We start from the raw sequence: 17,626 nt of genomic DNA, 5'->3' as shown, positions 1-17,626 counted from the left end.
TTTTTTTTTAACGAATAGGTTCCGAGCTCCCTAGTTCTATAGGTGTCAAGTCAAAAGTCTTAACGTATATCATCCAATAAAATTCATAGGCACACAATATTTTCCGTCGGTCACTTAAATCGTCTAAGTAGTATCTGGGGGAAAGAGGTGGAATATAAAGAGCACGAGTCAAATCCTTGGTTATAAAACGTCTAACGGTACTCGAATCGAATAAGTATGAAATATACGGTTTGTTGTGAAGAAACGTACTTGTGACTAGTCCATCATCGTCTCGGGCATCCTAGGTGTCGATGTCGTAAGTTCAACGGCGCGCGTTGGTTTTTGCTTTATTCTTTGGGCATTCATTCCTAAAATGACCCGATTGGCCGCATTTGTAGCAAATACTCGGCTTTGGTGCGTCGGGCCCCTTTTGAGTGACGGGGGCGGTACTTCCACAATACTTGGCAATATGACCACTACCTTGGCACCGATGGCAAATTAGCTTGCCACATTCACCAAAATGATGCTTGTGGCATTTGTTGCAAAAAGGTCGTGTCCCGGCATAACTTTTCTTGCCGACGGGGGTGAGAGGTTCCTTGGAAAAGTTGTTGTTGTAGTTACTCGATTGGGGGGCTTCCCATTTTCTTTTGTTGTCACCCGACTCATCCTCGGCTTTAGGTGCCGGCACTTCAATCTCGTCTACCGTTTCGATCAATTGACGGGCCATATTCAGGGCCTCTTGATGATTACTGGGTTTGGATGACATTACTCCTTGTTTGATGCTCTTGGGAAGACCATCCATGTAAAGTTCAACCCTTAGAGGTTCGGGGGTCACGAGGTTTGGGCACATCAAGGATAGCTCAGAAAATCGTTGATTATATGCCTTTAGGTCATTCCCGACCGCTTTTAAAGTTCTTAGTTCGTGTTCGAGCTTACGGGTCTCTTCGCGCGGGAAGTATTCGGTGATCATCTTTTTCTTTAAGTCGGCCCATGAGAGTGTGTGGGCTTCATCGATACCCACCGACAGCACATACGTATTCCACCATGTGAGGGTGATACCGGCAAAAGTGTGGGTGGAATATTTGACTTTGTCTTGGTCCCGACAACCGCTTATGATAAAAACGGCTTCTGTTTGCTCAAACCATCGGGTGAGCACAACCGGTCCTCCGGTCCCATCGAAGGTGTGAGGTTTGCACCCCATGAAAGTTTTGTAGGAGCAACCCTCGTTTGAATTACCGGCTCCATGGTTGTTGTGGTTGTGGTTGTTATTGATGTCGGAGGAGATACTAGCCATAGCCGCACCTATGGCGGTGGCTATCATGCGTTGAAAAGCTTGTTCGGAAGTTTCATTACGTGGCCCGCGACGGGGAGGCATTGTTCCTTCAAGACACAAGAATATCGTTGATTAGTATTCTCAATAATACTAATCATGATAGGGAATGATGATGTAGAGAAAATTTTCCTTGACTCGCCTTAAATTCTTTATGTCATAATGTCGGGATGTCCATATGAATCACCGTAATATAATCCCGGAAATTATATTACCCTGATTCTCATGTGCATTTAACATTACCTCATAAAGTCAAGGTGGCGCGTCAACAAAATTTATCAACGTAAGATCAAGATCGAATATGAGTTAGATGTGATAGAAGAGTTCGAGTATAGATGCACAAATAGTCAAGTAATTCCTACTTCAGTCTATATGCCGGTTGTAGTCTAGATTCACCTATGTACCCTATGACTCGGGGTGGACACAAATGAACTCTAAATCCCTACAACCAAGGCTCTGATACCACTTGTAGCGACCCCGACAAATCGTCAAGTGACGGCGTCGACTACGTGGGTCCCATTACCTGGTCATAAGTCTTTATGACAATGTTTGACCAAAATATATCGCCCTCATTTCAAAATAAAGATTGTTTTCAAAGTTTACAAGAATTGTTCAACCAAAAGTTAAGTTACAAGGTTATAAGTACATTTGAAATCTAGGCGACACGGTTTAAAGTAAAGTCAAAAGACGCTCCAAGTAATGCATGTATACTCGACATCCAATGCAAGTATCAAATAGTGAGCGGAAGCATGTATCACATATCGTGCGAGACCTGAGAAAAACATAGAAATCTGTCAACGAAAACGTTGGTGAAATCATAGGTTTAGTAAGTATTAAACGTTGTTTTTGAACCACAAGATTTTGTATTTCCATAACGTAGATTATCCAAATCATTTGCATTCCAAAAGTGTTGTTATACGCGAGCACTCAATTATCAAAACTTAACCAACGTTACCCCATCACACAGTGCTAGAACCCGCACTAAAACACAAAAATATATTTCATCCGCATAACGGTAGCGAACCGTCCGAATGAGGGTTTGTTAAACCCGTATGGCCACACAATATAAGTTCTCGCTTACACCCTGCAAGTGTAACTAATGATAATCGAATTGAGGCATTTTTGTTCTAACTCGCACGTGGAATGTTTGTTTTCACACTTGTGTTCAAAACATAAAAGTAAGTAGTACAAGATGTAACAAAGTATATGTTTTCTCAGCCCACGATTTAAAGTATAAAAGTTGTTGAAAAGGTGGGACTATGATCTCACCTCGAGTGCACGAGTATAAAGGTACTTCAACAAGTAAACGTGTGCATGAAAGTTGCTTAGCCTTGACCTAAACAAGTAAGTTATATCAATTAACCGGTTACGACACAAGGTCGGGTGAAATGTGTTCAATTAGTCCTATGGCTCAATACGACTCGATTAAATATAGCATGTGAATCACGTTGTCAAGTTTCATACAAGAAACAAGTATAAAAGCATGTTAGAATGATTGTATAAAAGTTTGGTTAAGTTTGACTAAAAGTCAAACTTGGTCAAAGTCAACGAAAAAGTCAACGCGTTCGGGTCGGGTCCCGAACTATTTTTCTATGCTAATTATTCATATACAAGTATATTAGAACAAGTTTCATGTGAATCGGAGGTCCGTAGGTCATCAAACATTTCACGTGAAATGGGACGAGGAGGTCAGAATCTGACCAGGCACATCTGCGCGCCGCGCGGGGATGGGGCGCGCCGCGCCACCATCTGTGCAGGTCTGTTTCTGTTTTTCCCAAGTATGCACGAGCCAAAATCAATTCTAACACAACAATTGACCCGCAAACACTTATAATGCCTATCATATATCGTTGGAAAGGTATTTTGACGAGGAAAACACCTAGACACATTTCATCAAGCAATTCAACACTTACAACAACCCAAAACCGCATTAAACGTTCATAATCAAAGTTTCAAGTTCTAAAAACGCATTTCATGATTCGGGCAACCAATTTACATGTATGATATGCCGTTTCGAAGGTAATCAAACACACATTGCAACTAAACACTCATCAACAACAATTCATAGCATTTGATGCACCAAAAGTTCATATAAAGCTTATCAACCCTAATCCAAAATCACCAAAATCACTAATCAAGTTTATGAAGTTTTACAAATCAACCTACGCATCAAAACGAAGCTAGTGATACTAGTAACACAATTAAAACATGAACTTTAACAATCAAACAACATTTAATCTTCCAAAATGCAAGATTAAGCAAACTCATTTCAAATGTTCAAACTAGTTACTCAAAACAACAAATCGAGCAAACAAATCATATATTCATGTTATACACGAGCCATAGACACTAACTAACACCATTTCAAGTCAAAAACACGAATTTAGAGAAATCTAGAGTTTTAGAATTGTTACCCAAAATCGATGAAGTTAGTATCAAATCGTAGGGAATGAAGAGAGGATCCCGAAAATGTAATTTGTTTTGTTGTAAGCCTCCTAGATTGAATTTAGATGATGATTGATTGAATTGGGGTTTGTGTGTGTGTTCTTGCTAGAGAGAAAGAGAGAGAGAGGGAGATGGTTGGATGGTGGTGATTGGGGTGGACTAGTTGACCTAGTCAACTAGTTTGCCCCGTGTCAATTTTAGTCCCTCGAGTTTAGAAGCGGGTGCGGGATTTAACCGATCGAATATTTTTAAAACGCAAGTTAACGAGAGATGTTATAATTAAATAACGAGAATATTATGAACGTTCGTCAACGGAGTCGACGAATTTAAATACGAAAGATATTATTTTAAAAAAAAAAGACGGTGTTAAAATAAGTTTAACGGAAAAACGCGGGATGTTACAATTAGAAGCCTTAAACTTCAAATTTTGAGTAATCTAGAGTTTGTGTTCTTGAGCAATTTGGGACTTTTTGATATAAACAGGTTATGGCCGATTTTTGTCATGAATTATTGCTAAATTAAGTAATGTAACATGTTTAGGTAGTTAAATGATCCAAACTTTAAGCCTAAACATGATTTTTGAGAATTAAAGTGGACTTTTTCAAGTCTAAAATTCATGAACTTGATTTTTGAGAGAGAATGCCATTTGAAACTTGTTTAATTGCTAGTAATGATTATTTTGACATGTTATTTGAGTTGAATGCTTATGAACTTGGTAAACATTTTAGTATATGCTTATTTGAAAAAGTGTAGATTTGATAAAAATATGAAAATAAGCATAAGTTTAATATAAATTGAACATGTCATTGTAATTATTTTGATTGATGATTTTGCTGACACTAATGCATATTTGGATGCACAAAAATTGTGTTTGATGTGTTTTGCAGACTGAAAGGGGTGAATCTTCATCCCAAGCTCGCATTGCTCCTCCTGAGAATGCGGAACAACAGGATATTGATAACTATTACAAACAAGATATACCTCATCCAGTTATGACATTTTCAGATATGCACGTGGAAGATTTGCACCCGAACTTGAGATTAGACAGACGTTGGATAGATTATCCAAAATACCAAAGGAGCTTGCACACTCTTCATTCTAAAGCTGTTGAAGTACCTAGGGTAATAGAATGGGAACCGTTAGAAGCTGTAGGATTGAGCGAACGGATTAGAGAATTACTTACACAGAGGTATGGTAATTCTACTTTTAACGATTGGGTACGACTATTCAACATGCGTAGATCTGTATATAAAGTATGGTGTGAAGAATTATTGTGTAGTATAGAAATAAATGATCGGGTAACTAGTTTAACCGATCGAACTTTTATTAGATTTTTGTTAGGAGGTTCGATGCGCAGCATGTCTCTACTAGACATGGCTCAGGCCTTACGTATATATACGCCTGAGGAGCTAGCATCTACCGATTGTCAAGGGTTGATATTAAATGGTAGGAAGATTGATGAAAATTTTGATACGCATGGTGTATGGAGTCAAATGACTAGCCATCACCGATTTAAAGGGGGAAATTACTCTTATCTTGATATTGATAGAGCTGAGTTAAGAGTAATTCACAGGTTTCTAGCGAACTCGATTACACAGCGAGGTAAAAATAAGGAAAAGGTAAATGAGCAAGATTTATTTTACCACATGTGTATTCGAGCCCCACAAAGCGCTGTAAGTATACCTTATTGTGTGGGTTATTATTTATCGGCTATGGTTAGGGGGATGAGACCGCACAGTATAATAGGAGTTGGTATATTTATTACATTAATTGCTGAGTATCTCGATGTGGATATAAGTCGGGGGGGATTATTAATCGAAGAACCAGAACCCCACGATATAATTGGTTTAAATGTATATCATGGTGCTAAGGTTTTGAAGAGGCGAAATAACGTCGCAGTACAATATAATGGAAGACATCCACAGGTTGAAAGAAATCAACAGCCAGGTAATGTGGGAGGGGGAAATGAAATGACAGAAATGCAAAGGTTTATAGCTTCACAAGAGTATGAAAATGCTAGACATCGAGCATTTGAAGATTGACAAGTTCATCAAAACTACATCATAGCTCATTGCCAACATATAGGTAGAAACTATATTCCTACTCCAAAGCCCGTATTTCCTCCCTGGTCTATAGAGATCCAACCACCGTATCCTACTTATAAACCAGCTGAAGCATTTTATAACATATACGGTTATGCATGGAACCCCTACTGGTATCAGTATCAACCCTAGTTTATTTAGTTTTATTTATTTTTGTAATGTTACTACATTTAACACTTATGTTGATATTGTAGTAGTTTTTATAATTTTCTAACTTTTATTATTAGATTTTAATAATTTTTGAATGTGGGGTAATATACCAAACTTCAAAAATATGTATATATGTTTGCAGTTTATCTTATGTATACAACAGGGTAAAACAACGCATTTTCAAAGACTGGAATTAAGTTCAGCAAAAGCAACTAATTTTGACGACAAGATGCAAAATATATGTGAAATAACAATAAGATGGAATGAACAAATGATGTGCACCATTTATCATTCAACACAAACAACAATATGTTTAGAAACTTTAGTAAAATTTAATCATTTTTCTACGCTAATCACCCTCAATAATTTAAATTGTTACTGATTTCTTGCAAATGAGGGCATTGCAAGATCTTAAGTGTGGTAAGGGGTTAAATTCTTTCGGATTTTAAAATTTTTAATTTAAACACTTGGTTACCATTAAAAATACTAGTAACACAGTAGTTGTATTAGAATCTAGTGCTCTCTGATAATAAGGAACAGCCCTAGTCTTATATACTGACTACTCAATTCTAGTAAAATTTTTCAAAATTTTCAATTAAATGAACTCAAAATCATGTTTATACATATTTATGAACGATAAAACTAGGTGTTAACACCGAAATTATTGTTACCTCGGAAAGGACATAAATTGAGAAACAAACCAAAATGTTAGAATTCATTTAAAATGGAATAGAGGACAATAAAAAGGAAAATAAAAGCCAAGTGTGAGAAAATTTACCAAGTTATTTTAAACATATGTCACATATTTCTGTAACAAAATAACTGAAAATACTTTTGCTTTGGACTAAACTAAAAAGTTTTACCCGATTTACTATAAGAAAGATGAATCTACACGATGAATCATATCCATCATTAAAAGGAAGTAAAGTCTTCCGAAAGAGAAACACGCTTCTTGATTTAGGTCATTAAGTTGTCGTCTAGACCAGCTGTAGGTTGACGAAAAATCTAGAAAAGTCATCACTAAAATCAGCAGGAAATTCACGGACCTCAGCATAAAACAGGGTCGCCAAGTGTTCAGACTTATCCTAACCATGAGAGGATCTGTCTCGTAAAATGGGGAGGACGCCGTGCAAATTAGCTTGATAAGACTAATGAATCAGATTCCCAGAAAGGATAATCTCCTTAAAGATCGAAAATCAGCTTTTAAGACTGATATTACTCAATCCTGGAGATTGACCTTAAAGATTGAGAATTACAAATGTAGTGACCCGAACTTTTCCATGTTTATATATATTAATTGAGATTGATATTTACATGATTAAATATTTCCAACATGTTAAGCAATCAAACTTGTTAAGACTTGATTAATTGAAATATGTTTCATATAGACAATTGACCACCCAAGTTGACCGGTGATTCACGAACGTTAAAACTTGTAAAAACTATATGATGACATATATATGGATATATATATAGTTAACATGATACTATGATAAGTAAACATATCATTAAGTATATTAACAATGAACTACATATGTAAAAACAAGACTACTAACTTAATGATTTTTAAACGAGACATATATGTAACGATTATCGTTGTAAAGACATTTAATGTATATATATCATATTAAGAGATATTCATACATGATAATATCATGATAATATAATAATTTAAAATCTCATTTGATATTATAAACATTGGGTTAACAACATTTAACAAGATCGTTAACCTAAAGGTTTCAAAACAACACTTACATGTAACGACTAACGATGACTTAACGACTCAGTTAAAATGTATATACATGTAGTTTTTTAATATGTATTTATACACTTTTGAAAGACTTCAATACACTTATCAAAATACTTCTACTTAACAAAAATGCTTACAATTACATCCTCGTTCAGTTTCATCAACAATTCTACTCGTATGCACCCGTATTCGTACTCGTACAATACACAGCTTTTAGATGTATGTACTATTGGTATATACACTCCAATGATCAGCTCTTAGTAGCCCATGTGAGTCACCTAACACATGTGGGAACCATCATTTGGCAACTAGCATGAAATATCTCATAAAATTACAAAAATATGAGTAATCATTCATGACTTATTTACATGAAAACAAAATTACATATCCTTTATATCTAATCCATACACCAACGACCAAAAACACCTATAAACACTTTTATTCTTCAATTTTATTCATCTAATTGATCTCTCTCAAGTTCTATCTTCAAGTTCTAAGTGTTCTTCATATATTCTACAAGTTCTAGTTACATAAAATCAAGAATACTTTCAAGTTTGCTAGCTCACTTCCAATCTTGTAAGGTGATCATCGAACCTCAAGAAATCTTTGTTTCTTACAGTAGGTTATCATTCTAATACAAGTTAATAATCATATTCAGACTTTGGTTCAATTTCTATAACTATAACAATCTTATTTCAAGTGATGATCTTACTTGAACTTGTTTTCGTGTCATGATTCTGCTTCAAGAACTTCGAGCCATCCAAGGATCCGTTGAAGCTAGATCCATTTTTCTCTTTTCCAGTAGATTTATCCAAGGAACTTAATGTAGTAATGATGTTCATAACATCATTCGATTCATACATATAAAGCTATCTTATTCGAAGGTTTAAACTTGTAATCACTAGAACATAGTTTAGTTAATTCTAAACTTGTTCGCAAACAAAAGTTAATCCTTCTAACTTGACTTTTAAAATCAACTAAACACATGTTCTATATCTACATGATATGCTAACTTAATGATTTAAAACCTGGAAACACGAAAAACACCGTAAAACCGGATATACGCCGTCGTAGTAACACCGCGGGCTGTTTTGGGTTAGTTAATTAAAAACTATGATAAACTTTGATTTAAAAGTTGTTATTCTGAGAAAATGATTTTTATTATGAACATGAAACTATATCCAAAAATTATGGTTAAACTCAAAGTGGAAGTATGTTTTCTAAAATGGTCATCTAGACGTCGTTCTTTCGACTGAAATGACTACCTTTACAAAAATGACTTGTAACTTATTTATTCGACTATAAACCTATAATTTTTCTATTTAGATTCATAAAATAGTGTTCAATATTAAACCATAGCAATTTGATTCACTCAAAATGGATTTAAAATGAAGAAGTTATGGGTAAAACAAGATTGGATAATTTTTCTCATTTTAGCTACGTGAAAATTGGTAACAAATCTATTCCAACCATAACTTAATCAACTTGTATTGTATATTATGTAATCTTGAGATACCATAGACACGTATACAATGTTTCGACCTATCATGTCGACACATCTATATATATTTCGGAACAACCATAGACACTCTATATGTGAATGTTGGAGTTAGCTATACAGGGTTGAGGTTGATTCCAAAATATATATAGTTTGAGTTGTGATCAATACTGAGATACGTATACACTGGGTCGTGGATTGATTCAAGATAATATTTATCAATTTATTTCTGTACATCTAACTATGGACAACTAGTTGTAGGTTACTAACGAGGACAGCTGACTTAATAAACTTAAAACATCAAAATATATTAAAAGTGTTGTAAATATATTTTGAACATACTTTGATATATATGTATATATTGTTATACGTTCGTGAATCAACCAGTGGCCAAGTCTTACTTCCCGACGAAGTAAAAATCTGTGAAAGTGAGTTATAGTCCCACTTTTAAAATCTAATATTTTTGGGATGAGAATACATGCAGGTTTTATAAATGATTTACAAAATAGACACAAGTACGTGAAACTACATTCTATGGTTGAATTATCGAAATCGAATATGCCCCTTTTTATTAAGTCTGGTAATCTAAGAATTAGGGAACAGACACCCTAATTGACGCGAATCTTAAAGATAGATCTATTGGGCCTAACAAACCCCATCCAAAGTACCGGATGCTTTAGTACTTCGAAATTTATATCATTTCCGAAGGGTGTCCCGGAATGATGGGGATATTCTTATATATGCATCTTGTTAATGTCGGTTACCAGGTGTTCACCATATGAATGATTTTTATCTCTATGTATGGGATGTGTATTGGAATATGAAATCTTGTGGCCTATTATTATGATTTGATATATATAGGTTAAACCTATAACTCACCAACATTTTTGTTGACGTTTTAAGCATGTTTATTCTCAGGTGATTATTAAGAGCTTCTGCTGTCGCATACTTAAATAAGGACGAGATTTGGAGTCCATACTTGTATAATATTGTGTAAAAACTGCATTCAAGAAACTTATTTTGTTGTTACATATTTGTATTGTAAACCATTATGTAATGGTCGTGTGTAAACAGGATATTTTAGATTATCATTATTTGATAATCTACGTAAAGCTTTCTAAACCTTTATTGATGAAATAAAGGTTATGGTTTGTTTTAAAATGAATGCAGTCTTTGAAAAACGTCTCATATAGAGGTCAAAACCTCGCAACGAAATCAATTAATATGGAACGTTTTTAATCAATAAGAACGGGACATTTCAGTTGGTATCCGAGCGTTGGTCTTAGAGAACCAGAATTTTGCATTAGTGTGTCTTATCGAGTTTGTTAGGATGCATTAGTGAGTCTGGACTTCGACCGTGTTTACTTGAAAAATGATTGCTTAACAAATTTTGTTGGAAACTATATATTTTTAACATGTGAATATTATGTGATATATTAATCTCTTAACGCGTTTGATATTATGTGATAGATGTCTACCTATAGAACAAGTCCCATTGACTCACCTAATAATAATGAAGAGTCAAATGTAAATTGGAATGATTCGTGGACTGATTCACAAGTTCCCGAAGAGGAACCGGAAGAAGAGTCGGAACCGGAAGAAGAATCGGAACCGAAAGAAGAATCGGAACCGGATGAAGAAATAGAACTGGTGGGGGAAATAATAAAACGGTTAAGTAAAAGAAAATCCTCAACCAACCGACCAAGGTTAATTATGGTCAATGGTGTTTCCGCTAAGGAAGCAAAATATTGGGAGGATTACCAATTCTCCGATGAATCGGATTCCGACGAGAATTCCGATGATGTTATAGAAATTACCCCAACTGAATTTAAAAAGGCAAAAGAAAATAATAAGGGAAAGGGCATAAAAATAGAGAAATCTAATTCCAACCCCGATGAACTTTATATGTATCGTCAACCCCCGAAGTCCTTAAGTTGTAACAATGACCCGGGAACCTCTAAACCACCAGGTTTTTCTAAACCAATATGGAAAACGACGGCTCATATTAGGGGAACATCATATATCCCTAGAAACTTGGAAAAACGAACCAAAACCGAAGAAGAAGAAGAAACAAGCGAGTCGGAATAAGATAGTTGTATTCGTGTGGTGTAATATATGTAATATAGTGTGCTTATGCTTTATGATATATGTAAAAATTTCTTGTATTAATAAGTATTTTTTTTTATGAATCTAACTCTTGTCTATTTTACAGTATAAAAACACAAAATGGATAGACAACCTAATATTTTAAGAGACCTACCCGGAGACATGATTGATGAAATCTTGTCTAGAGTCGGTCAGAATTCGTCGGCACAACTATTTAAGGCGAGCTCAGTTTGTAAGGCATTCGAAGAACGTTCCAAGAATGCCTTGGTTTATAAAAGGCTTTCATTCGAAAGATGGGGGATATCACATTGGGAAATCCATAAGTTACGATGTGTTTACTTTGACGCATATATTGCGGGGAACCCAAATGCTATTTTACGCAATGGGTTAAGAAATTATTTTGACTCAATATATCCGAATATTGGACTTCGTGATTTAGAAAAAGCGGCTAACATGCAACATAAAGAAGCATGTTATGCTTACGGATTAGTAATGTTCGCTTCTCACCAAAGTGAGAACAAGAACATCGGACTACAACTATTAAACAAAATGTTCCCACAAGTGACGGAGTCGGTAATTGGGGTAAGAAATGAGGTTTTTAGATTGTTACGGGACTGTTGGACATTACGTAACCCTCGTCCCTTTGACGACGTTACAACACGCTGTCTTATCAACGGCCATAACGGTTATGTTCCACAAGACTAAGGATGGGAAGTAATCCTAGTAAAACCAGAATGCATGACTTGTTTCTGGACGTATGAATTACGTGTCTTTATTGCCTTTGCTGAACGACTTGTGTACTAGCTAGAATTATCTTCACAACCATTTTGTATCAAATTTATTGTGTGCTATATTTCATGCTATATGTAAAATAAGCGGTATTGTAAGTTTGTAAAATATTGTGTAAAAGTTTGAACGCGAAATATTATTATAATCAGTTTTTCATATAGAATTGTAGTAGTTGAATTGTATATTAGCTACTAAGTATGAACTTAACGGGTAGGTACTACCCGAATTTAAACTTATAAAACGCTAATATGAAGAAAAAGCTTTTATAAATGAGTTCATATTATGCTACGAAATACTATTAACTACTCTTAATATTGTGTATGATTAACTTGTTCCATTTGACTATTTTGAAGAAAATGGCACCGACTACTCGACACACCGTGAATATGAATGAAGAGGAATTCCGTACTTTTCTAGCTTCAAGCATAGCCGCAGTACAGGCTGCGCTACATACCAACAATAACCTTGGATCTAGCAGTACAGGAAATCGTGTAGGATGCACCTACAAAGAATTCACTGCCTGCAAACCTTTGGAATTTGATGGAACCGAAGGACCGATCGGATTGAAACGGTGGACCAAGAAGGTCGAATCGGTGTTTGCCATAAGTAAGTGTACTGAAGAGGACAAAGTGAAGTACGCTACGCATACCTTCACAGGTTCTGCGTTAACATGGTGGAATACCTATCTAGAGCAGGTGGGACAAGACGATGCGTACGCACTACCGTGGTCAGCATTCAAGCACTTGATGAACGAGAAGTACCGTCCCAGAACCGAGGTCAATAAGCTCAAGACAGAACTTAGAGGGTTACGAACCCAAGGATTTGATATTACCACGTACGAAAGACGATTCACAGAATTGTGCCTATTGTGTCCGGGAGCATTCGAAGATGAGGAAGAGAAGATCGACGCGTTTGTGAAAGGATTACCAGAAAGAATCCAAGAAGATATAAGTTCACACGAGCCCGCCTCCATACAACAGGCATGTAGAATGGCTCACAAACTAGTGAACCAGATTGAAGAAAAAATTAAAGAACAGACTGCTGAAGAGGCCAATGTGAAGCAAGTCAAAAGAAAGTGGGAGGAAAACGGTGATAAGAATCACCAATACAACAACAACAGCAATTACAACAATAATCGCAACAATTATCCCAACAATCGCAACATCAATCGCAACTACAACAAACGGCCCAACAACAACAACAACAACAACAACAACTACAACAATCATCCCAACAACAATAATAACCGCAAAAACAACAACAATCAGAAGCAGCTATGTCAAAGGTGTGAAAAGTATCACTCGGGGTTCTGCACCAAATTTTGCAACAAGTGTAAAAGAAATGGTCATAGCGTGGCGAAGTGTGAGGTCTACGGACCAGGGGTTAATAGAACGAAAGGAACAAATGGTATCAGAGCCACTCATGTGCCGTTGGGGGTGGTGGGGCAAACCTCATCGAGGACGATGAGTCCCTAAGGGGGGGTGAATGTAACACCCTAGGCAAATCCCACACCGCCCACAGACATGAGTGATCATGGGATTATAAGGTAATACCCACGCTTAAATGACACAACGCGTTTTGGGACCACAGCTAGAGCATATGTGCGAGTACGCTGCAGTTAAGCGTGCTCGATCGAGAGCACTACCAGGATGGGTGACCTCCTGGGAAAGTGCTTCTCGTGTGTGGTCACCAAGAAAAAGCCGTGCGCCTGCGGGCAAAGCGGACAATATTGTGGTCATGTTAAGCTGGGGTGTTACAACAAACTCATGGAACGGACTAAAAATTACATGTTAACTATGTATATAAATATAATATAATATATAATTAATTATATAAATTATATATATATTATATTTATATATTAAATTGTACGCGAGTCACGGAGCTTCCCTGGACAAAAATGCCTATAAAAGCCAGCGCAATTCGACGTTTTAAAATATCCATATATCCATCCTCTCTATCTATATACGTAAATATATATATATATATATATATATATAATTTATATTTTAATTTTAATTTTAATTTTAATTTCTAATAATAAGGGTATGTTAGCGAATGTTGTAAGGGTGTAAGTCGAAATTCTGTCTGTGTAACGCTACGCTATTTTTAATCATTGTAAGTTATGTTCAACCTTTTTACATTAATGTCTCGTAGCTAAGTTATTATTATGCTTATTTAAAATGAAATAATCATGATGTTGGGCTAATTACTAAAATTGGGTAATTGGGCTTTGTACCATAATTGGGGTTTGGACAAAAGAACGACACTTGTGGAAATTAGACTATGGGCTATTAATGGGCTTTATATTTGTTTAACTAAATGATAATTTTTTAATTTTAATATAAAGATTTACAATTGGACGTCCCTATAAATAACCATATATACTCGATCGGACACGATGGGCGGGATATTTATATGTACGAATAATCGTTCATTTAACCGGACACGGGAATGAATTAATAGTCTATGGAATTATTAAAACAGGGGTAAAATTATGTACAAGGACACTTGGCGTAATTGTTAACAAAGTATTAAACCTTGGATTACACGCAGTCGATATCCTGGTGTAATTATTAAACAAAGTATTAAAACCTTGTTACAGTTTAAGTCCCCAATTAGTTGGAATATTTGACTTCGGGTATAAGGATAATTTGACGAGGATACTCGCATTTTATATTTATGACTGATGGACTGTTATGGACAAAAACCAGACGGACATATTGAATAATCCAGGACAAAGGACAATTAACCCATGGGCATAAAACTAAAATCAACAAGTCAAACATCATGATTACGGAAGTTTAAATAAGCATAATTATTTTATTTCATATTTAATTTCCTTTATTTTATATTTAATTGCACTTTTAATTATCGCACTTTTATTTATTGTTATTGTATTTAATTGCACTTTTAATTATCGTACTTTTTAATTATCGCAATTTTATTTTATCGCACTTTTATTTATCGCAATTTCATTATCGTTATTTAATTTACACTTTAAATTAAGTCTTTTATTTATTTAATATTTTACATTAGGTTTTAACTGCGACTAAGTTTTAAAATCGACAAACCGGTCATTAAACGGTAAAAACCCCCTTTATAATAATAATATTACTTATTTATATATTTATATTTTTATAAATTAAAACTAATATAGCGTTAAGCTTTGTTTAAAGATTCCCTGTGGAACGAACCGGACTTACTAAAAACTACACTACTGTACGATTAGGTACACTGCCTATAAGTGTTGTAGCAAGGTTTAAGTATATCCATTCTATAAATAAATAAATATCTTGTGTAAAATTGTATCGTATTTAATAGTTTTTCCTAGTAAAATTTAATAGTATTTTATACCCCTTAGCTTTAACTATCAATAGTTAACTCGAGCATTACTGCATATAGAGTGTCTACGGTTATTCCAAATAATATATATAGATGCGTCGATATGATATGTCAAAACCTTGTATACGTGTCCCGATATTTAAAATGCGTAATTAACAGTATTTAAATGACGATAAATAAAGTGCGTAAAATAAATAACAGAAATTAAATGACAATAAATAAAATTGCGAGAATTAAATTGCGATAAAATAAATTGCGATAATTAAATTGTGTTAATAAATTGTAATAGGGAATTAGGAACAGTTAGCTAGGAACAGTTAGCTAGGATTTTGTTAGCGTGGATTCTTAACAAAATTTCTCATAGTTAATTTGTTTGTTTCTAACAAATTTTATTTTGTCCAATGTTTTCTTCATTATGCCACTTGATGGATTCTGATAGGTTAAAATCCAAATATGAAATTGAATGAAAATGGTTATTCTGCGGTGAACAGATACATATATCTGTAAATGTAAGGAGAATAGTAAATGAATGTTGAATCAGATTCGAAGAATGTACAGTGTAACTTATTAATGTGAAATCTAAATATTCCTCGGGTATTACCTACCCGTTAAAATATTTTCACCATTAACAGTTTGTACAAAAGAATTTTTAATTACAATCTTTATGAAAACATATATACATATATATTTTCTTCAGATGAAATCATGGATTTAATGAGTTAATATAATATTAATCTCATTTGATTTACCGTAAGAACTAGAATACATAATCTCTAAAACATTAGAGATTACATAATCGCCATGAAGAATGAAGATAATTGATGTAGAACGATACGTAGAACGATGATTATACTTGAGGTACAGAATGAGATGTTGAGGCATGGATTGTTGATAGTACTGGTGCTGTTATTGATGGTACTATTAGTGCCGGTGATGTTGCTGAAGCTGGTAAATTTTGCACCATATTCTCCGAATTGATTACTCGAGTGCGAAGTTTGTTGACTTCTTCTATTATTCCGGGATGATTGTCGGCCTGAACGAGCAGATGAATAAAATCCAGAATTTGAGATAGTATATAATCATGATGAGATACTCTGGAAATGAGAGAGAAAATGGTATTTCGAACAGGTTCGCCGGTAAGTGTTTCAGGTTCTTCACCAAGAGGTGAATTCGGTTGGTGGAAAGGATCGCCTTCTTCTCGTCTCCATTGATTAAGTCGACTACGAACCCATCCTCAATTCATCCAGAATTGAAGATGACTAGTTGGTTGATCCATTTCATTTACACTACTTTCGGAGCTTAGGTGAATATCCATGTTGAAATAGATGTCGGAATAACTATCGGAATAGCTATCGGAATCTGAGGGACTCGAACTGGTTGAGGGATTCATCTCGTACGATTAGATGAAGGATTTTCGATAAGAAATAGATTATAAGATGTAGATTAGTATCCTGCGATACATAATTTACATATGCATATATAATACTAAATCCCATAAGTTACGGAGGAATCTACGAAAGCTGTCAGGCAAAGTTTACAGTAACAGATACGCTAAGATACGAATTTATCTATACACTATCTATGCAATAGAGGCAGTAAGATATGTCTAGATTAAGAATGATAAGCAAGTGATTCCCTAAGAATGATAAGTAGGTAATTTTTGACACGAAATGATAAGCAAAACTTTTGACATGCAGACACGGTCAAAGTCCAGACTCAATAATGCATCTAATCAACTATCATTTAGACACACTAATGCAAGACCTGGTTCGCTAAGACCACCGCTCTGATACCAACTGAAATGCCCCATTCATATACATTATAAACGATTCATAATAGTTGATTACATCGCGAGGTACTTGACCTCTATATGATAAGTTTTACAAACATTACATTCATTTTTGAAAGACAAACTTTCATTTCATCGAAAGTTGACATGTATGCATACCCCTTCATAATATATCCAAACTATGAATGACTTTAATAATAATCTTGATGAACTCAATGACTCGAATGCAACGTCTTTTGAAATATGTCATCAATGACTCCAAATAATATCCGTAAAATGACCTAATGCACAGCGGAAGATTTCTTTAATACCTGAGAATAAACATGCTTTAAAGTGTCAACCA

Source organism: Rutidosis leptorrhynchoides, chromosome 10, assembly GCF_046630445.1.
Source record: "Rutidosis leptorrhynchoides isolate AG116_Rl617_1_P2 chromosome 10, CSIRO_AGI_Rlap_v1, whole genome shotgun sequence".
Classification (NCBI taxonomy): domain Eukaryota; kingdom Viridiplantae; phylum Streptophyta; class Magnoliopsida; order Asterales; family Asteraceae; genus Rutidosis; species Rutidosis leptorrhynchoides.
The sequence above is the reverse complement of the archived record's forward strand: the minus strand, read 5'-3'. Positions refer to the sequence as shown.